Below are 23987 nucleotides of genomic sequence, written 5' to 3'. Positions count from 1 at the left end.
TAAGATCAAATACAAAGGAGATGGTTCACCTGATAAATACAAGGCAATACTTGTAGCAAAATGCTACACTTAGAAGGACAGTGTTGACTACATAGAGACATTTTCTCCTACAGCAAAATTGGGCACGATTAGAACTTTGTTTTCTCTTGCAGATCAGAATAGTTGGAAGATACACCATATGTATGTTAAAACAACTCTTTTGAATGGTGATTTGAAGGAGGATGTTTATATGTTTCAGCCATAAGGTTTCTTTGTTAAAGGAAAAGAGAAAAAGGTATGCAAATTGGTTAAGGATTTGTATGGATTGAAACAAGCATCTCTTGCATGGTATGAAAAGTTAATTGAACACCTTCTCAAGTTGAATTATAATTTATTTGACCTTGATGATGCAACTCTTTTTGTTAAAAAAATTGGAAAGTCAGTTGTATATTTGGTTTTGTATGTAGATGATTTGATGATCACAGGAAACAATGATGACTATATAGCATCCATTAAAAGAGAATTATTGAAATTTTTTGGCATGGAAAATTTGGGTTTATTACATTATTATTTAGGGATTGAAGTTGATTAGAAACCCAAATATATTTCCATTTCTTAGAAAAAGTATATTGGACAACTATTGGACAGATTTGGGATGCAAGATTGTAAACCTATCACTACTTGATGAAGACAGAAATCCAGTTTCCTTTATTTCTGATGCTTTCTCACCAATCTCCCCTTTGGAAGCTCACAGGGTTCATCCTCTTAGTGTTCTTTGGCTTTTAACACTTCCTTTCTCTCTGGTAGGTCAACAATCCTCCCTTGACTAAGGGTCACGACCATTTTTATAACTCTTGGAACCAATAATCCACACTTCACCCTTTTATCAATTCCTCTTCGCATCATAACATTACACACCTCTCATGTCGACACTCTTTACAACCCTTCCGTTAACCCTCATTAACTTTATACCACACACACACACACACGGATATGTATATATATGTATCTATATATATATATATATATATATATATATATCTATATATATATATATATACATACATACATATATATATATATATATATATATATATATATATATATATATATATATATATATATATATATATATATATATATATATATATATAGCCCCACTCTTTATGCCTTGATCCTTTGGAATAATTCATAACCCCATCTATCAAGCTTTATTTCATTATAAACCACTTATAATGGAAATCCTTCGTAAACTACCCTTTCGGCTTTCCCTCCACCTTCACACTTTTCCCAAAACTCCACTTTATCGCAATTAGGCTTCAGGAGTTCCACGAGCTATCTACAATTCACCCTTTCGCATTTGTCGATCCGATTAACATATCAAATTCCACTATAATATAAACCGCGTCAATATTCTATCAAGTCCACTCCACTTCGGACTTCAAACAACATCACGCCCGCATTCATTTCCTTATTGGGTTCGCTCCATATCACATGTCGCACTTCCCTATGGCCCAAAGATCATTCCTCTCTAATGAAGCATAGCGATGAAGCCTCCACCATTGATCTATGCATCTTATCCAATGGTCATCACTACATCGCACTTCGCTATTCCCTTTGGCTAGTTCGTCCACACCGGGGATAAGTTGCGATGCAATGCTCCCTTGTTATTTAATCCCATCTGTCGATCATCGAGATCCGACGGCTTCTGTGCATCAACGCTTTACTTCTCTGCTCTTCGATTCACTTGAGTTTTATGCTATTTCTTTACTTCGGCTATGGTTTTAGGTTTCTCCAATGGTTCTCATCCTTCCGTTGTTCCACTGTGCAACTCTCTCCTGAGCTTCACTTCAGGAGTTCTTTGATCACGATTACTCCAACATTACTTTGGTTCTTTAAATGGTTTCAAGGACTCTCCATGATCCTATGTCTTGTTCTCTCCTCCGTGTTCCATTTGGACTCTGCCTCGGCTCAACTCACCTCATTGTTCCTCTAGAACAGGCCTCAATTTCTCCACTGGTATAATGAACCAGTTCTCTTCTTGATTCCTCAATTCTTCAATAGGAATTCACACAGTCTCCTCTATATTATTTCTCTCAGAGTCTTCTACTCTGTTCACGCTATCTCCTCCTCTATATTCCTTGGTTCTGTCTGTAATCTTATTTAACTTGCACATACACCTGTTAGACTCACATAGAATATCATCAATGTCCTTCTATGGATCACTGAACACATAAAAGGAAATGCATAGTCACAGTAATTCAACTACTCATTTGATTAACAATGCATAGATACAATTTACTTTGGCCTGATTTACATTTAGTCGACCCTCATGCTCCTCCTGGAGACTCTCTCAATAGGCCTATGTAGCTCTCCTCTATCTCTAATGTCTCCTCCCTATCTACTTTCTTACTTAGAGGCTCACAATTTATACATCTGGCATCAATTACTTAACTAACTCTTGAACTCTCAATTGACCCCTAATTTCACTCCTGTTCTCATTTATTTTGGGAAGAGTTACAACACCTCACCATGAATAATCAATATCTATTCTAATCACTCAAAGCCTAAATATTTACATTATTTCCTACTCAGGAACCTATTTTCTTGAAAACACAATACCCCCTATGTCTACTAAGTTACATTGATTTTCTTGGGCTAAATTCTCCTACGTTAGACTCCCAAGCTTGAAAAAATTCATGATCCTCTAGTCATGTGTTCTCATATGGTAATAGGAAACCTCAAGGGTCCTAAACGTTAGTTTGTAGATGTCCAAAATCTCTACGCCTTTGCTGTTGGCACATGTCTACTGTCTTCTGTTTCATTCTCCTTTCTTTTCTTCCCTTCTCAATCAGCTTCACCTTCTGATTGATCACTCCTTCTGTCATCAGCTTCCTCCATCTAAGACGCTTCATCATTAGCTTCCATAGTTCTTCTATCTCCAAGTCCAGCACATCTTTGGTCTGGTACACATCTTCTCTTTCTTTGGTCTTCAGATTACTGTTGCTTTCCTCCAACTTCTGCATCTTCATGCTTTTCTCTTTTGTGGCTTCTTCTTCTTGTATCAAATCTTCCTCAACATCTGCAACAAAATATGCATTCACAAACCAATTATTAAAGTACGAAACATAAGGCCTTGGTTCCTCTTCTTTGCTTGGCAAGAATTTATCTTGCTGCTCTGTTCTCTCCCCTTCTGTCAGCACATTAGTATGTGGTTTCAAATTCTCAGTAGAATTCATGAGACTGTTAATTAGCCTCTCCTCCACCTCATTTGTTTCAATGATGCCTCCCTGCTTTTGTTCACAGTAGTGAACTTCTTCCTTAGCCCGCTGCTGGTTAATTCTTCTTTGAAATTGTTTGATTATTACTTCTTCCCTTTCATCCTTACCCTCTTGTTCTTTAATAACCTCCATATCATCTTCAAATAATCTCTGTCCTTCCCCAATGACATTCATTGGATCATTTCTTTGGGGCAACATTTCTTCAGTCTTCATTGGAATAAGACTTCCATCTTCCTCCTCTATGACAACCCTAACATTCCCCTGCCTACTCCAAGGTGACTCTTCTATCTCCATTTGGTTCTGATATCTTGCCATATCAGTCTTGCTCTAAACAGATTTTAGATTATACTCTTTCTCTCTGACAATCTCTAAAGTTTTTTCATCCTCCTGTGATGTACTTGCAATCATCCACAAATTATTAATTTTAAAATCATAAGATCTGGCGGTCTTACTCGACTCTCCAGTCATCACGTTTCCTTGCTTCTTTGAATCTTCTAAGTGATTCAGCTCCTCAAGCTCAAATTCATCTCCTTCCTTCACAAGGAGTGGTTCTTGTCTTGTAAGAGCTCCAACTATTAATTTCTCAATGAGTTCTTTCTGTTGTAACAACTCAATACTTTCGTGATTTGAGAGGTCTTATTCATCATACTCTGTTGTAGAGTATGTTTTGTCCCCTAAAACACATTGTTCCTCATACTTCATTTCAATAGCTCTATTCAACTTCACTTCAAAGTATTCATCTTTTGTAAGATACTCCTCCATTCTTTCGACAGCTTCACAAGACTATCTATCCTCTCCTATGCATCCTACAAGCACACCAAAACTATTAGGTTCAAAAACACAAGGCTTGATGGCCTTATACATCAGCTCTTCATCTTCAGTCAACATCTCCTCATGTTGTTTTGAACTATCCCAATAGTCCATGAGATCTTCACTTGATCTCCATTCTTTATCTTCAGTGTAGTCTTCACTTTCTCCTAGAATTTCTCCTTGTTCTGGTTCACAAATGGACTCTTCCATTTCCGACTCAACTTCCTTGAGTTTTTCCCTCAGCCACTTTAATTTCTTTTGCTGTAGCCTTCTCTGCATTCATGCCACTCCATTGGCTTCTTCCTTAATACCCAACCTTGTCTCTGGTTTTCTTCTAGCCGCATTCTTAACACATCAAGTTCTTTTCTTATCTCAACCAATTCCTTGTCAATCTCCTCTTGACTCAGTCTCTTGCAATCTGCTTTGGCATTTTTCTTCTCATATCTTCTACTGTCGCTTCTCTGAACCTTTACTATGACTATCAATAGTCATCTTCTTCTCATCCTTCTTCATGAGCTCCTCCCTCATCTATCCCTAATGCATACATATGTGGAAGATTACATTTAATAAAGTCTTCTACAGACTTATCTGTTCCATCATTTACTCTGTTTTAAATGGAATTTGTCCCCTATTTAGCTCGATGGTCCATGTACTCCTTATTCTTCTTTGGATTCCTTCTTTAATTATGATTTCTTAGATGCTCCTACACCACTACTCCTATGGAGCAAAATTTGAAGCTTACTTGCACTGAAGGAAATATGTTTGAAGATCCAAAAAAGTACAAGCAACTTGTTGGAAGTTCGAATTTTCTAACTACTACTTAGCTTGACATAGATTTGGTTGTAGGGATACTTTCCAGGTTCATGCATAAGCCATGTGAAGGTCACTAGAATGCAGCAAAGAGAGTGCTCAAGTATTTGAAAGGTACTCAAACATATGGAATCAAATATTCCAAAGTTGTATATTTCCATCTCACCTGATATTCAGATTCTGATTTTGATGGAGATAAGGATAATGGAGTCTCTAATTCTAGTTATTTGATGATTCTTGGATCAACAACCATCAGTTGGAGATCATGAAAACAATCTGTTCCTATTGATTCTACCACTGAAGACAAATATGTTGCAACAACTCAGGAGAAACAAAAGGCTTCAACTCCACTACTCGTCGGCAACTCTTCTACAATTTAGTTGGCCAAGAATTCGAAGTTTCATAATCAAAGCAAGCATGTTAACACCCAATATCACTTGATTTGACATTATGTAGAGGCAAAAGTTATTCATCTGACACATTTTCCTACTTTAGAATAGATCACAGACATATTTACAAAGCCACTAGGACGTGAAAATTTTGAAAAGTTCAGAACTTTACTCGGCATGTCAAATGTCCCTTCGGATTAAGGGGTAAATGTTAACTAATCCTTCAGGATTGTTATTATATAATATGTAATTAGTTTTACATTCTTTTTTATGGTTAATAAGTTATCGAGGCACAATTTTCTCGTACATAGATTGCACATGTATAAATAAGTAATTTCATCATTAATATGACGCTCTCTCATTGTGTTATTTCATTGTGTTCTTTCATTGTGGAGTTTATTTGGTCTTGTACAATCGCTCAAACATATAGTATATATGGCTTTGAGAGTGACGGTCGATTGGGTTTATTAATAGGAAAGAAAGGGGAGTGGGCAGAGGGGAGTGGGCAGTTTATTCAAATGTGGGTGGCGACCATAATAGGTATATAGCCCCTTCCAAGCAAGAAGGCATTGAAATGATCAAAAGTCATCTCATATTAGCTGCATGGTGGTGGTAGGAATGGAAGAAACATCTTCAAAGCGACGGCCATGAAGCCACCAACTCCAATATTGAATATCACGAAGGGAGCCTCGAGGAACCACTGAGAGAACAATCGAGGCCTCAAAAGAAACACGTATACACATAGGCACTAATAGTGACATGTATACAGCCAGACACACAAAATTATTGAAGGAAATCGTGGTACTCTTTGCCTCTGTGGAAGACTAAGGTGGTATATTTGTAATTGTGTGTTCCAACTCAAATGCATGGATTTCACTTCTGTGTGGCCCCGTTTTCGAGAATTTACCATAGTTTTAAATGCGAGAAAGCCCAAGGAGAGAGTAGACCAACCCATTCAGATCTCCAACTCAACCCCTCACATTTTGACTTTTACGTACGCCACACAAAAAAAAAAGAAATTATTTTACATTCTATGAGGGTAAAGATAGTTTATGGGATAGATTGTTTAGCCATCTTATTATTGTGTTAATCATCTTTGTTGTGAAGTCTCACAAATCAGTTTCTAGAGAAATATCTATTTGAATAAATTATCCCAAGAGCTAGCTATAATATCTACATAACTTTATGTGTTGTGTTTGAAGGTTTGGAATTCTAAAATAAAATGCTTGTTGATATCTGCATAACTTTCACTATTGTATTTGAAGGCCTTACATTCTAAAATGAAATTCTTTTCTATTTCCACTTTTCCCAAACAAAAAATACATACTCTTTCTCCCCTCCTCCCTCCTTTGTAGACTCTATTGCATATGATAAATACAAAAGCATCCAACAATATATGGTTTACATTCCATAGATTATAAATGTCTAGTAGTTTCAAAGTAAAACTTGTTTCGAATTATTGAAGGTTTGGTAAGTACATACAATTTTTTAAAACTGTGAATGAAACCAAATTTGATTTAATATAGAAAAACTTATGTGTAATTGCAGAGTGAATAATATAAGTGGAATTGCATACTAAAATTCTTTTATTGCAAATATGGTATTTTTATTTAAAAGTGTATACAAATAAAACAATTGTTTGAGTTTATAATTAAAATGGCTTGATAATGTTGATGACATCATTTAATGAAAATCATTGAAAGCCTTCATTTCTTATTCGACTGTACTGAAGGGATTGATATGTACAGCCCATTGCACTGTTGTTTCTACCTATGCAACCATGCATCTATAAACAACGAAGTGATAACGACAGCCCATGCAACTACGCAACCTTCAATACTGTGATTGGTGACAACATAGAGTTAGATTTGAAAGTGAATTCCAAAGGTGTGTATACTACCTACTTATGTAACCAGGTGGATCGATATTACTTAGTTTAAAGATGTTGTAAATTTACTTACAAAATAATAGAAACTTTATTAAGGTTGTGGTAATAGTTTTCAAACTTCAAAATTTAAGGTATTTTTTAGGTTTTTTTTATGGTGTTGAATTTACTTCTACCATAAAAAAAAGATTCAAGCACTCCTATCATTACATTATTTAAAAAAATAAAATAAAATTTACTCAGTCTCACGTGATGGGTGTGAGCTACCCACAATTTTAGGAGTTGAAAATTAAATCACTCCAGGGACTCCATGGGTGGGTGGCATTTGAGTATGAGATGCGTTCAACATAGAGCTCTGATTTGAACGATATTAGTACATTTGGTTGCATGATATCCACAGATGAGGTAACATGGAGACATGGATATGATCTCAAATTGATTTGTGTCGTACAAGTTCTTTCAGTGCTACTTCTTCTCGAGTGCATTTTCTATTCCTTCTAAAGTGTCTATTCAAAAGTAGAAGTGGTAGATTGGGCACATTTACTGTGTTAGGAATAAGGTTTCCATACTGATAAAGGGGATATTGAGTATTATGGTTATTCAAGTATTGTGTGCAAAAATGTTAAATCAAAATATTTATTAAGCGTAGAAGTTAATTCATAGTAAATATAAATAGATATTTATTGATTATAAATATAAAAATATTATTTTATGATATATTTTATTTGGTTAAATTTAAAATATATATATAATTTTATTTTATTTATTATAAAAAGAATTAATATCTGATATATATATAATTTGAGTCGGCTTAATGGTTAACAGGTCACATCTTTAAAATTAGAGGGTAGAGTATTTTATGGATAGTACTCTATAAAATATTTTTAAAATATAAAAGGTTGAGATTTAGTAATTATGTTCATTATTATTTTCAATTTAATTAAAAAAATATCATGCTCATAAATGTCAAACTTTTATTTGATTTTTATTTATAGTATTGAATTCTTATTACTTTTACTCTTTTACTATGTTTCTCTTATTACATGTTTGTGTTTTTTAAAATCAATACTATTTATAATTAACAAGTTTTGCAATAACAAGGGTGACAATAAGAATAGTACAAGAAATTAGTTTGATACTGATTTGTAATTGACTACATTCTTATTATTTACATTTTCTATCATTCAACACTATTACATTGTCACTTTGCATTCAAAAACTTTATTTCATCATTTTTCATCATTAAAGTTATTAACAATATTTATCGTCGCAACAAATTGAGGTAAGCAAATTTAAAATTTAAATGTCACATAAATCTCAAACATATTTAGTATATTTAAAATGATTATATTAATATTAGATGAATTTACATATTATTGATAAAATTAATCATATGCTTGATAGATTATCCTTTGGTCGCATACCATTGAAATGAGCCTAGATCTATCTTAACTCGTCTCACGCTTTGATGTAATTAATTTATTTGTTATGGGTATTCATTTTATTATTATGATATCAATCTTTGTTGATGTAATCATATGTCATGCTTAATTTTATGGTTATCTGATACAATCTAGTTATATTTACATGTCAATTTAATATGTGGTTTTGACGTTTATTTGTTATGGGTTTTCATTTCATTATTGAGATATTAATCTTTGTTTATGTAATCATATCTCATGCTTAATTTTATGGTTATCTAATACAATCTGGTTATATTAAATTGTCAGTTTAGTATGTGGTTTTTAAGTAATTAGTTTATTTGTTATGGGATTTCATTTCATTACTGTGATATCAATGTTTGTTTATGTAATCATATATCATGCTTAATTTTATGGTTATCTGATACAATGTGGTGATATTTACATGTCAATTTAGTATGTTGTTAATTCAAATTTCAAGCTACATACATTTCGTGTCAATTTACTATGTTGTTGCTTCAAATTTCACACTACGTACATCATTCTTAAGGAATTAAGAAGTCTATCAATCTTCAAGAAATAAGATATTCATCTTTTGTAGAAACATTTTGTTTATTTTTTTCTTTTTATTTTTTATTTATTTTTCATTTTATTATTATTATTATTTTATTTTTTTTTTAATTTTAATTTTAGTTTTATTTTTATTTTTTTCTGAGAAGAAAAAACATTTTTCATATAATATAAAAAAGAGAGTACATATCCTTAAACCACCTTTTTTTTAATAATCTTGTATCACATATTAAACTTGTCCTAAAAAATTTCTACATATAGTTGTCCTTCTCTTATTATCTTTCTATCAACTAGTCAGTAGTATGTGGTTCCATGACGTTCATCTATCCATATGTCCCCAGTTGTTATATCATTAAGAACTACATCTTTACATCATAGTTTTCATCACTTTTTTCCCCAATTTTTTTATCAAAGTCCTTGGGAAATATCAAAAGTATATATCCTATGAATAATTCTGTTGCCAACGTTAATCAAAATATTATGTTTGAAAGATGAAAAATAGAACTTACTAGGCTCCTTAATGACACCTCTCTTGGAAAGTAGATCTACAATCCTATTTTACTCCTTGTATATGCTGGAAGGTGTTTTTCGGGTTTCGTATTCGCTTCATCTAGTTCGATAGTATGGGTGTTTTTAAAGTGAGTATAGTCCTTTACCCAGTCTATGATGCCCTTAGCATCTTCAAAAAACCTGTAATCTCTCCAATCCAAGCCATTTTTCCACTATAAGAACTCCCCATAAAGCGATGATTTATGCTTTGATATTTTACACTTGTCCTCCTTCCCACTAGAAATGGAAAACTTTACATGGATTTATAACTATGAATGCACCACACCCATATTCTCTCCTAGAACATGCTCCATCAAAAAATCCCATAGGCAATTATTTCCATGTGTCTTTATACCTGCATTTTACTCTTCTAGAACTCCTCTTCATTGGTCCTATTTTGTTATAATATGCAACGATCTTAATAACATCTTCTTGAACCAAAACTGTTATATGATAAAAAAATATATGCATTTATGTTGTGCCACATAGACCACATGATGTATAATGGAAGCGCTTTGTGCCTCTTATGTGATATGAACTAGGAACGAAGACAAGAAACCAAAGATTGCTTATTTCTAACTGGAGCAATATTCGAAGTATCGATAACCCTTTCCCACACATCCAATGCATATGAACAGTTGATAAGAAAATGATCAATATCTTTTGCTCCCCTCATGTACATATGAAAAATACTAGGACCTGTAAATCCTCACAGTTCTAGGTTCTTCCAAGTCAATACACGGTTAGGTACTGCCAGCCAACTAAAACATTCAATTTTGTTTCATATCTCCAATTTCCAAAATTCCTGGAACCATTTGTGAAAGATGAAATCCTTCTCAGACCTAGGCACCCTGCAATATATATCTTTGACCATCGGAAGACCCTTTTTTAATGTCTTCCCAAGCCATATAGTGCTCTTGATCAGTGATAGTTATGCCTGCAGAGTGCAATTGAGAAGCGGAGCTCTCCCACTCATAAACATATAAATCTAGAAGCTCTAAATCCCCTTCCCTGCTCCAGAATTTTTGATCAATGTTATAGACGCAATGATGATGGATCTAATGAATAAGTTGTATGCCTTTTTCATCGATGAAATTAAGCAATGGAACAAAGAAAGAGTGATTCCCATGCAAACCCTTGATATCATCTAACACGATATTAATCTTAGTTTCATCACCAACCTCCCAACGAATATATCACATAAGCCATTACATATTTTCATCATGCTACACCAGATATAGGATGCACATGCTTTTGTTTTTGGCACTATTCCTAATCTATGATGACAATATTTGGCCATGCATACATTTGTTGCTTATGATTAGTGACCATCTTGCAAATCCAAACATATTCCTCCACATGTTTTTGATAATCAGAGCCTTGTTGAAAGTTAATCAATCTACGATACCCCATCCTCCTTCCTCAGTATGCCTAGCCAATGTTGTCCATCGTACCAAATGGATCTTCCCCATAAGGTTGGACCTTGCCCATAAGAATCTGCCCGTAGTTGTTTCTAATGTGTGAATGATCTCAAGAGGTAATATAAACAGATGCATCCAGTATATCAAAATATTCCGGAGCATTTATTTTAGCTTAATCATTTTCTCTCCCATCGTTAATCATATGCGTTTCCACCCTTTCATTTTTTTGTGAATCCTGTCAATCATCCTGTCCCAGTCCTTAGATGCAATATCTATTTGGTTTCAGTTCGAAATTGAGGTATACAAAACTTTTGCAAATTGAATGGATGCAACGACAAATAACTTAATAATGTCCTTGATCAATGGATCCTCTCTGTCGCCATATACCAACATGAATTTCATTTCACTTAAACATAATATTGTAGCATCTCCAAAAGACTTGATGATCATTTTTATATGTATCCATTCAACAAGAGAGGACTCACCACTAAATAATAAATCATCTACAAACATTAAATGAGTGGCAACATGATGTCTAGTAACACTTACCTCAGAGATCAACCCTTTTCCCTTCGCATCCCTCATCTTGTGATTCAAATAGTCTATCACGAGGAGGAAGAGTAGAGGAGACAGAGTGCATCCCAACCTCAACCCTCTATAGGCTCTAAAGAATTGTGTCAAGCAATCCATTAATAATCACTGCAAAATTTGCAGTATTGATGCATGCCAAGATCCATCTAATGTTCTATGGAGACATACTAATTTTGATGAATACCAATTTTAGGAACTCCCAATCTACAGAATCGTAAGTCTTAATTAAATTACCCTTGAGAATGCATTACTTATGTTTATGTGATTTCATAGTGTGAAGAACATCATGTTCAATGGAAATGACATCCTGAATCTGTCTGCCCTCCAGAAACCCAAATTGTTCATTATTAATGTGCCTCGACAATACCTACTTAAATCTGCAAGCAATTAATTTGGAGATCATTTTATCCATCTTTAATAAAAACCATGGCCTGTGAAATTTATTTTCCTAAAAACTTACATTTTAAATTTGAATATGTATTCTTATTATAAAATATCCAAATCAATATAAATTATTTTTGCAAACATCAAAGCTCCTTTACTTGATGAAAAAGTATTTTCTTTATGACTTAATGTTTTATTTAAAAATTTGAAGTTTACCCTTAGAGCTTAAAGTGAGCAATTCATGTCTCCATCTCCATAATTTTTTTTTGAAAAAACGTTTAACAATGAATATATGATTATTTTTGGAAAGAAAAATCTAGATTATGTTTAGTGTTGGGTTTGAGAACTATTGAGCTAGGGTTAGGTTGAATTTTTCAAAGGATTGGATGAGATTGAGATTTAGGTTCTGTTCTGTTTATATATAAATATAGAAGAATAAAAAAAAATATTAATTTAGATGAAAATATTAAACATATTCAAATTTTAAATTTTAAAAATTTAAAAATTTAAAAATATGATTAAATTTTAAACTAGTATAAATATTAGGTTTAAAAATTGCATAATTAAATATAACATATTTATCAAATTTTAAAGATTAAAAGAAGTATATAATTTGAAATAGTGATAATACAAATATTTATAATCCTTGAAATTGTTTCACAAAATTTAAAACATAATCAAAATTTATATTCTTATACCTTAGTTGTGACATGATTAAGCTCTAAATCATTAAGAATACATGGGCTCCTAGTAGTAAATACATTAAAAGTTATATCATAAAAGTCATTAATAAGTATAACTCTATCATCATTAGTCTCAACTAGTGAGTCACCATTACTATCAATATCATCTTCTCACTCTGAACAGCCATAAATCATGGTTGAGAGGAACTAAATGTACCCTTGGCCACACTGCTCAAAACTAATTGTAAATTTCTATGAACTTAAACAACGTCATCCAAACTTGTACATAGTAATTTGCTTCTTTTCTTTTATTGTATATGGTTAAAGCTACTCCAATTATTTTCACAGGAAGAGGGACTTGATCCTTCGGTAAAAACAGAAATTACAAAATTTTGCAATTTAGGTGATTGTGATCAATAAAACTCCCACCATTTCCTAGGGGGAGGATTGAGCCTATCTTGTGTGGAAAAATATCTTCCAAACATCCCCTCTTCTAACATAGAAGCTCAAAGTTTCTCTCTCATATTTTTGGCTTCTTCTAGATCTAGAGTCAATTTTTCAATAGCCATATAAACGTTGCTCATAAATTCTAAATCATTATTTACTTTTTATGCCAAACAATATTCGGTCCAATTAAAAAGTTGATGCATGTAAAGGGCTATGCAACATCTTCCATCTTTCTATCTTACCTCCATTATTTCCAAGTACTCACTTTCCACTTTTTTGAAATATTTTGCAATAGCCTCCTTACAATGATTCATGCCTTCATAAAAAAAAAAAAAAATCTCATAAAAGGTGTGCTCCTATAAACCATGTGAAATATCAATAATTAGTTCACATATTTTAAGAAACTTCACAACGCTTCCTCAAAAATCATTTCCCAAAATATTTTTTTGCAACTCCTCCCATTTAAGTTCCTTTGAAATGTGAGAGATTCCCCACTCAATATTGCAAATAACACTTGTTACACTTATCTTTTCCTTAACCAATATATTGAGAATAATGTAATAAGTGTCAAATTTGGTGTCACAAAGCCTTAGTATCTATTTAGATTCTTTCTTACTATATAAGCTCAATGTTAGTTAATGGTTAAATATGAAGTGAGAGATTTTTTCCTCTCTCAAACTACCTCATTAAACCATGGAAAATTTGTTAAGTCATGCAACAACAACTCAAGGCAATGAGCAGTACAAAGGGTCTGGTAGTTTTTTTTTTTGTATTTGAACATTATCATATTTCCTTCTCAAACATAGTTTGAGGTATTGTCAATTACAATTTGGACCACATTTTATCCCATAACTTCAACAATGGCTTCCTATAAAATATTAGAACTATATTTATAAGTCTTATGGTGTCTTGGTACATTAAATACCTTAAAAAATAATATCTTTTTAGGATAATAAAAAAACACATTAATTAATGGTGTGACTAATGATTTGATAAAATTAGGAGCCATGTTTCCTTCCAAGACTTTTTAATTTTCATGTCACTCTTTCTATTGACCTCTTAAGAAAAGTGGTCCTTAAATTATCATAATTGGGAGGTACATATCCTTTTCCAATATATGCAACCATCTTAATGACATTGTAAAGTAAGGGCTTCTAACAACATTAAATGGGATGGCAGATTTAAAATCCATGTGAACAACCTCATAAAATTCTTGTTTATTTTTATGCTTCCAAATAGAGTTTATTGTTGTTGTCCCACTTGATTTCATTGGTTGATATGAAATTCCAGTTGCAACCATACTTGAAGAAAATGAGGAAAAGGAGTTGTATTTCATTCCAATATCTATTTGAATGCATTGTCTTTTTCTTTCTTGCACCTTCTTGGTCCAATTTATATTGTCATAATCATTTTAAAATGTTTCTTTGACTTAAACAAACAAAATTTTATAGACTTCCACATCACCTCCTTTACCATTAGTGATAGAAATTAGGTGGTCCATCACTCTTTTTAAAGAGCCAACAAGTTCAAAATTACATAGTGTACAACTCATATGTCTTCGAAGCCCATCCCATTTCTCCACATCCTTTTGTCCCCCAAATGTGGACTTTGGAAGTGCCATAGAAAATTTTTCTACATCAACAAACCAATATCATTATTTTTTTTAAGTATTAGAGGGTTTACACAATGACTTATATTAGATATAATTTTGGGATTCAACTACATTAAGTAAGTCATTCATGTATGACCATTTCCATGAGAGGTAGTTGTAACTGACTAATTTCTCATGATTTTTGAATAGTTGAGTTAGCACTCATTGCATCGGGTGATGCTCACAAGGGTGGAGAAGTGGGATTGAAACTAGTGAAATGAATCACATAGTGTCAATCATCACTTCCAGGGCTTGCACCCGGTAACCAGGACTTCTGTGCAGGTCACCCATCCCAGATCGACTTTGCCTCAAGCACGCTTAACTTTGGAGTTTTCCCCACAATCAAGCCCACTTAGCTTGCTACAATCATTATTTGTTGTTTTAGAAAATGGAATATTTACTTTTCTAATATTTTTCCACTAATATCATAATATATTATAAATGTTAGTAAACTCAATATTATTTTTTTCATATTTTTGTATTTTTAAACTATAAACGTAGAAACAAATATAAGTTTCCAAATGAGAACTGCTAGAATGAAAATAAATATTGACTTCAAACTTACATAAGTTTACCATGAAGGTATATGTTTGTTTTCGCAATATAGTATATTAACTATGAATCGTAATATAAATGCTTTAACAACTGGAACCATGTAGCGTTGTGGGGAAAAAATAATATATATTATAAAACATCTAAAGTCTGTGAAAAATACTTCAGAACTAAATTTAGTTCTTAAATTATCTAATATCTAGAATGTATTTTGTTTTAGAGGTGTCTGATTCTTGCTATCCATCATGGCCCATGTAGTTTCAGTCATTTATGGACATGTTGAAGCCCCAAAAATCGGGTCTACAACAAGGGGGATACCCACCCGATCCGAACCTTGGTTGGCAGCTCCTTTTCCGTTTGGTATGGTGGGTCCGACTGGGGATATGGGAGCAGTTTCCCAATTTGTGTATGTGTGTGTGATGGATTGATATTTCTCTTTCTAACAGTTTCTAAATGGAATACTTCTACTCTAACTCTAATCTAATAATAAAAAAATTGTATTATAATAAGCATAAATATGTAAGTCTACACTAACCCGGGGTGTAATCTTTCTTTTATGTGATCTAAAATGATTTCAAATAAAAACTGGTAATAAAGATCATTCAACTGTTATGAGAAAAGAATTCAATAAAGATGAATCACTTCGTATAAAATGTTAGATGAAACAGTTGTGAATAACATATAGCATAATAAGCTATTCATACATTAAGCATAAATAAATAGCTATTGCCGTACAAAAGTGCCAAATGATAACTCAGGCATTCATACATCAATATATAAACAAATGAACATGAAAATCACTTTAACACAAAAGGCAGAAATAGTTAAGAGATGGATTGTACCACTTATAACTAGTCCTACTCATGAGCTTCAAGCGATAACGATTTATCTCTTCTTGATCTAACATCCACTAAGAGTACAAAAGTGTAACATCAGAGGCAGATATCAAATGAAAATATCAGTAGATCCTGTTCTATTCATTCATCAAAACCTCCTCAGAGGGTACAGAAGTGCATGTTCTGGGGATAAGTTTTTGACAAATTTTAGGACCCTTCTCTAAATGCATGAGAAGGGTTTAAATACTACTAACTAAATCTAAAAATTAATTATTACAAAAATATAGTATGCGGCTTAAATGACCGTCCTCATTTTAGGCAAAATAAAACAAAATTAAAACTAAAATTAAATCTAAAATTAAAACTACTTCTGTATATTCTCCTTAAAGTCGCATGCATTCAGCATCTGTTTGAGAAGAGTCGGCTGGCCGACTTCCGATTTTAGCCAAGCTGAGAAAACATAATCGACGCGAGATGGCACCATCTTCTCCGCAGAATTGATGATGCGCTTGAGAGTCATCCATTGGCTATGTGGCTTTACTAAGTATGCCCAGTAATAATCCCAGTTCAACTTGGTTAACCCTTGGATTGCTTGTGCCTTTTCTTGAGATTTCTACCTCTAATCTATTTGTATCGTTGCTTTCTTGCAATTTTCGTAGCTTGCAGGCAACTGAGAAATTAGAAGCTCTCGAGTTCTAATCGTGCATCGGGAACTGCCTCCGTTTCTTGATCCGAGTTTCCTTGATGCATTTTTCACCTTTTGCGCTTTTTCCTTTTAGGTGATATAAAGTTCAAATTTTGTGAAAATAATGATTCCGTAAGCTCTTGACCCTGACTCTTAAGCTGTCTATTTCTGATATCAACGCTGTCTAGTATACACTTCACCATGTCCATGTATGGGAGAATTTTGGGCCTTGCTGCTATCCGGTGCAAGAATGAACAAGCTAGCTCTGTGATGGATGCCTCAGAAGAACTATGTGAGCTCGCAGTAACAGTAACTTCCATTACTCTGGGATTCTCCTCTTCAAGCAGATTATACATGCCTTCCCACGTAGCAATTCCTACATCTCTATTACAGGTTGTGTTTGTATACGAGGGCATCATTTCTTTTTCTTCAGAGCTCAGAGCTTTGCTTTTCTTTCCCATAATATCCTGCGTATTGCTTTGTATCGTTTTTTGTTCTCTGTTCCTACAATTCACAAGTGAAGTGAAAATAATGGTAAGGCAGGGTAATGGGAAAGTTTTAAAGGTTAAAGACGCATCAAATATACCACCTTATGTGAGATGATTTTTTGATAAGTACGAAACCATATTCCATTAATAACTGGCAGCTAACTCATTTATTAGCATTAAAGCGCATAACCAGGTGTCAGTTTATGGAAAATACTTTTTTGAATAACGAGACCGAAAGATCTGCGACGAAGCGATTTTGCGATTTGGTTTGCAATATCGCAAATCACAATATCGTGGAATCACAACGTCACAGAATCGTAATATCGCAGAGTTGATCACTCATGACATCGCATTATTGATGTTTCACAAAATCACAATATCGCAATATCGTAGATTGCAAGAACGTAATATATGACAATCTTTGTTAACCTGTTTTCTGTGAAATGCGATTTGCGATCGGCATCATCACATATTGACAAATTAAAGTGTTTCAATGTAAGTTGTGCTTGATATATGTGATGCGATATCTATTTATTATCACGTATCGTGATCTCGCAATGTTGGAATTCAACTTGTAAGGTGGTATCCTATCATCTTTTTGCAATGCGATATTTCCTAAGGAAAGATTTTGTCTTACCTTATCATAAAACTTAGATTTTTTAGATTTTGCAAGGGATTTTCCTAAGTTTATGTTGGTAAGCTTTTATTCGAAAAGGAAATTTAAGCACTAATTGATTTTTAAATTTTTAGCTAAGGGTCCCCACTTATTTAGTATTAGGAATAACACTAAATAAGAAGGGGGGTTGTTGCTGGCCACAACAATTGGCGATTCACTTGGGAGAACCAGTTATCTCTGCTATTCTTTTGAATTTTCAAAACTTCCAAAACAGAAAATTTTCCAGAAAATTAAACTTTACTATAGAAAGACTAAGTACATTATGCTTTTGCCTATCAATGATATTTCGTTTCTTCTTTTTCCCAACTTTGATTATTTACTCCCTCAAGCCAGTCCTTGTATCCACATCAGTCCTTACTTGGTTTATAAAGATAAAAACAAAGTCTTCTCTGTAAATCAGTTTTAAATATGCTCATTTGTCATAGGTAGAGCCTCTACTACCAGCAAGCATTTATAGCTTCGACAAGGTTACCTGTTGGCCAAAAATGATCCTATATCCTACTTAGAGAAATTTACAACATTTCAAATAAAAATCCATTTCCTTACTTTTTGCTTTCATTTTCTTTTTATTCTTAAAGAAAAATGTCTTGGTTTGGTATCCAATTCATGACACAGTCATTCACTGATTTATAACTTTTCTGAACAAGCTGGCTCATGATGAGACCCCTTGTCTTTTGATTTTAACAATCTTGAGTCATTGCCCTGTTGTGGTATGCAGTATTTGGCAAAGTTAGCAAGCTATAACACGTATGATCATGATAGGTCAGCTCGTGATGAGACCTCTTACTCTTTAAGTTAAAGTGTATCTTTGTATCATTCTCCAAATATTGTAGTTTCGTAGGTGGGGAGGAAGTCATTATTGATAGAGGGAATTACTACCCTAGGGTTTTTTGGGTTGAAACCCTAGCAGACTGAAAGTTATCTATTCAAAGAAACATACATTCATACAACCATTATGCTATTGTAAGAAAATTCTATGATAAGGGTACATACCTTTGGTCCTATGTTTGAGAAGGCCTTTAGGGTCCAAACCCTTCTTGGAGTTCCCTTCATCTCTTTTGTCCTGCAAAACAACCAATTCAAAGAACACAGCAGTACATGGACAAAAACTTATAAAGAAACCATCTTCATGTTATAAAGAAAGGTAGTTAGTTATGAAATTCAAACAACCATTTACATATGAATTCTAAACATGACTATCATTAACATAAAGAAGATTCATTTCGGGAACCAAGACATGTGTTTCTTTTATTATAGACAAATAAAGTACATAAAAAGGAATATGTTCACCTGAATCACCTTCAGCAGGCTCCAAGCAAAGCTTCCTTCCGGATCCGTTCCAGCCTCAAGCCTCTAACAAAACTCCTTCCATGACTCTCTCCATGATGTCATAAATGGTGGATGAACATCAACACACAAGGAAACAAATGTTTCCTGTACAAAATGGGGGAAGTGCAGAAGGCACAAGGGACTTCAGACCTGGTCAATGGAAAAATCTCAGCATAATAACCTTTCTCTCTATTCTCTCCTCCCTTAGGCCTTCCCTTGGAGGTCATTTTATACCATCTCCAAAGTAGTTTTTTAGTTAGGAGTTGGTTGGAAACAGTTGGGCCACGGGCACTAACAGTTGATCAGGAGGTAAAACCTGCGATCTCCACCCAAAAATGAGGAGTTTTATATTTTTTTAAGTGTTTTAATACATACACGCGGGTTGGCTATACACAGACCCGCGTATACACGCGTTTAATTCAGGGCAATGTCGCGTATAAGGGATAAAACACTGTTTTTTAAATTTTAGGACCAGGTCTGGAAGGAGGGGTTGCCCTAGGCGATGAGTATAACATCACAAACCATAAGACTGAGATTTGGAGCTATAACAGATGCCCCCTAATATATGAGGTCAGAAGGGGTACATGATGGCCGAAATATATTATGCGAGTACATGGAAAGGAAGTCTGTCAAAAACCGAGGAGGACTTCACCAGAATTCAGCCTGCCAAGCCACCAAAGGAGATCAGAAAGAAATACTGTCTAAGGTGGGCATACCCATGCTCGGAAAAAGTAAAGCATGTCCGCATATCAAGTACAAGCGGATCCACTAAGTATATAAGTATAAATGACTGAAAGATACATAATGGATCATCTGATCATAATGAACAAGTACATGTCGGAATATCACATATAAGACTGTCAATGATGCTGAAAGATGCAACGGATCACTGATATCAAAGGTTTATCCCAAAAGGTACCAACTGAACATGATGGAATAGGATGGTACTACATTGCAAACTCAGGTGCCAGCATATAGAATGTCGCCATGACTGACTGCAACATATAAAGTGGAGTGGTGTCAACTAGTAGCAACAGGAGTAACCGTCAAGTGAACCAATGAATGTTGATACAACCTGAGGTCTTCACCGACTGCCGTGGTACATTTCTACACCATGTGAGAAATCGTTTGATTACCGGTCATTAACGTATACCGTTAACAAACGCGAGACTACTCACCGATAATGATAATGAGCGTCAAGGTACCAAGTACAATCTAACAAGTGTGAATAGATGAGCTGGAGTCGAACACCTGTAAGAATCTATCGATCAGGAGACAATGATGGTTTCCCACTGTCGATAGCGAAGGATCTACCACTAATGACTGCAAACCCCAAGGTACTGCCAAATGGACTCTAGATATTTGCCCCAGAGCAATGAGTCGGAGTCGATAGGGAAAGATCTGCTAGAAGGAAGGAATTAAGGCATCCTCCATCAATCTAGCACGAGTGTAACCCGTAGGCCGATAATGTGGAAGGAATCGGACAACAAAAGATGTAGTAACCCAACCGAAGTACGTTTTCGGCGTACAAAAGATGTGGTTAGCGCACGACAGAAACCCTCTGAACCAACCAATAATGAAAGCTGACACAGAGGCGAGGTATCCACCCATAGGGTCAAATGGAAACCAAGGTACTACACGAATCCCAATGTGTGATAATGTATGCTGATGTCGAACACAAGGGAAACCACTCAGTCAAAGACCCATGATACTGATCGATGCTGAGCACAAGGTAACCTATCAATAATGAAAATAGGGCGAGGGTGCAGCTCTAGGCCTGTCCTCAGAGCAAGATGTTGTCGTCGATAAGGACAAGACCCGCCTGCAAGAAGTTAATGGGGACCTTCTCAAACCAGCATGAGTAAAGGACCAATATAACTGATGTGATGATAGACATGACACTGACAACCAGGGATGGCCGACTGAAAAATGAGTCAAGAGACACCGTAGAGAGGCCGACTCAGGCTAACATACCTTGAACAAAAGCATGACTCAATGTGGTTATGTGGCAGCATATGATGACTCTGTATAAGTTCGCCATGCAGGAGGCACGAACGAACCCTCCATATGATTGGAAGAGATAACCAATCGGGGGAGAACTGACTCAATAACAAGGTTATGGCGTACCTAAGTCAAACTAAATCCCACCCATACAGAGGAGACTTCGTTTTGAGTGCTTTGTTCAAGGGCGACATGACTAACTCTAGCTGCTAACAATAAATGGAAATGATGTCCCGTTCCCGCTCTTTTTGGAATATTTATTTTTTTGTCTTTTTCTGTCAAGCCGAAAAAAGAATAAAAGAATGCTATGGTACAGTGGAAAGAACGAGTGTTGGTGAAACAGATGATCTAGTTCCTGAGAAAGGAACGTTCCTATGCTCAATGCAGGGAGGTGAAAACTGGTCAGTGACACTCAAAGGTATGTTCCTTCCACGGGTCTAGGTGTGTCAAGCTGCAGAAGTCAAGGGTATGCAAGGTTGATTTTGCAGATGTCATGGTCAAAAGTTGGCTTAAACACGAGTCCAAGTGAAGCCAGCTCTAGGCCAAAAGGTGCAAGTAGTCAACATGCAATGCAGTAGTACAACTCAACACAAAGGAGCCTCTAGGGTATATGGCCAAAACAAAGCGGAGAAGCTAAGAGGAATGAGTCTTCAACGCATAAGTCATGGCGGGACTAGAGAGGACTCCCGAGCCTACTCAAAAGGGAGCAGCATGGGCAACAAATGTCAGTGAGATGCTAACTAGGATGCCCATGTAAAGGATGGCTCTACCATCATGTCATGATTTAAAGAATCGGCGAGTGAAGATGGCTTATGAACCATAACACGATGGGATCGACCCTATGGAAGATGTATCGGTCAAATGGAGGCTAGTATGCATAATGCAACGGAAAAATGGTGTCCCTAACCTATATGCCAGTGAGAACATGATACCTGCCATGACGGGTCAGCAGTCATGGAACCGTCTCGAAACTGAAAATCGTCCAAAATGTCCTGAAAAATAGACCAATCTCGACATTTCAAGCTCCCAAGTTAAAAGTCACATGAGGTCAAACAAAATAAAATTTTGAAAAAAAATTGGATTTTCAAAACTTATAAAAAGCATTTTGGACTCACCATTTTTACCATTTGAGTTCGAGAGCAAAAGATTTGGAGAAAAAGGAGCAAACTTCCCACAGCCAGATTCAGCCGTTCAAACTTGTCGAAAACCTCCAGGTAACTCTTATACTCGAGAGCACGCAGCGGTAGACAATGAAGTTATGAACAGTCCAGAAGCATTAGATGCCCTACAGGGATGCGGTTTGCTTAAATTTTTCAAATTTCCAAATATGAAAGCGAACACGCGTATGCTTGAGATGCTCATTGATTATTGGGATGTCAATGAGGAAGCTTTTATGATTGATCAGATGCCGCTCAGGGTAGAAGTGGAGGATATCTATTTTATCACGGGCCTTTCCCAAAGGGGAGAGGTAGTACAGTCCCGGGGCAGGTCACGGAGTGCCCTCTCGATAGAGGACTATGTACAGATATACTGCCCGAGACATCCCAAGAAGGTTGGGAGCCAGATTTCCATCACAAATGTGGCACTTAGGATAATCCTGTTTACACGGATCATCCTCTCTGCATCAAGCGTCACGTTGACTGTCTCACTACTGTGTTCGACTGGTGTACTCCTCTTCTGGCCAACATGAAGAGCCAGCTGACTTCTATTAGGAGGGGTCAAACTAAAAACTTTGGATATGGGAGCATCTTGTGTACTTTCTTTTTCAAGAAGGTTCCCGCACTCCGCCCCAGAGTAGCAGTTTCCATCAGCACCCCACGTGATCCACGCATGGGCCGGTGGGCAGATCTGATGAAACGTCTGGGGGGTGGGGAGGTCCCAAGGACTGCTTTCGACGATGACTTCTTCACCTGGTGGGATCAGCAGATCATCGCCGTGGATGACTACCCCTATGGTGGGCTGGATTTTGGAGGAGATCCTGATCTAGTGTTACCACCGAATGCAACATGGGGCGAGATTGGTAAGATTTATTGGTTTTATGATTTTTTTTTTGGATTTTTCAAATATAATAATGAAGTTTGAAAAATATTTTTGATGAGATTCAGATGACTGATATGGTGATCATGTTCCAAACATCGGGCCAGTACGACCAGATGGATTCTCGCGGCATGGACGGCGCGGCCGAGGAGCCGAAGAGGCGGCTGCTGATACAGAACGGACTCTGAACAATGTCCAACAACACTTGGCGAGGTTGAGCTGCCGAGTACCAATGGCCATCATAGAGGACCTTCCTGAGGATATGCAGCGTCATGTGGTTAGCATGCCACGTGACTGGGTTCACATTTTTCGGCGTGTGGCCAATGCTATAGTGACATGCTTAGACGCTCATCCTGAGCCGAGGCATTAGATATGCTGGACATGATTATGGGCATTTGAGTCCCAATTTTGTATATTTTTTGGACACATATGTATACTGGAGACGTTTTACGATATATATATATATATATATATATATATATATATATATATATATATATATACAGTTTGAC

The sequence above is a fragment of the Pinus tabuliformis genome, chromosome 7 (genome assembly GCF_031772625.1).
Source record: "Pinus tabuliformis cultivar Carrire ecotype Pingquan chromosome 7, CPIR1, whole genome shotgun sequence".
NCBI lineage: Eukaryota > Viridiplantae > Streptophyta > Pinopsida > Pinales > Pinaceae > Pinus > Pinus tabuliformis.
Note: the sequence above shows the minus strand (reverse complement) of the source record.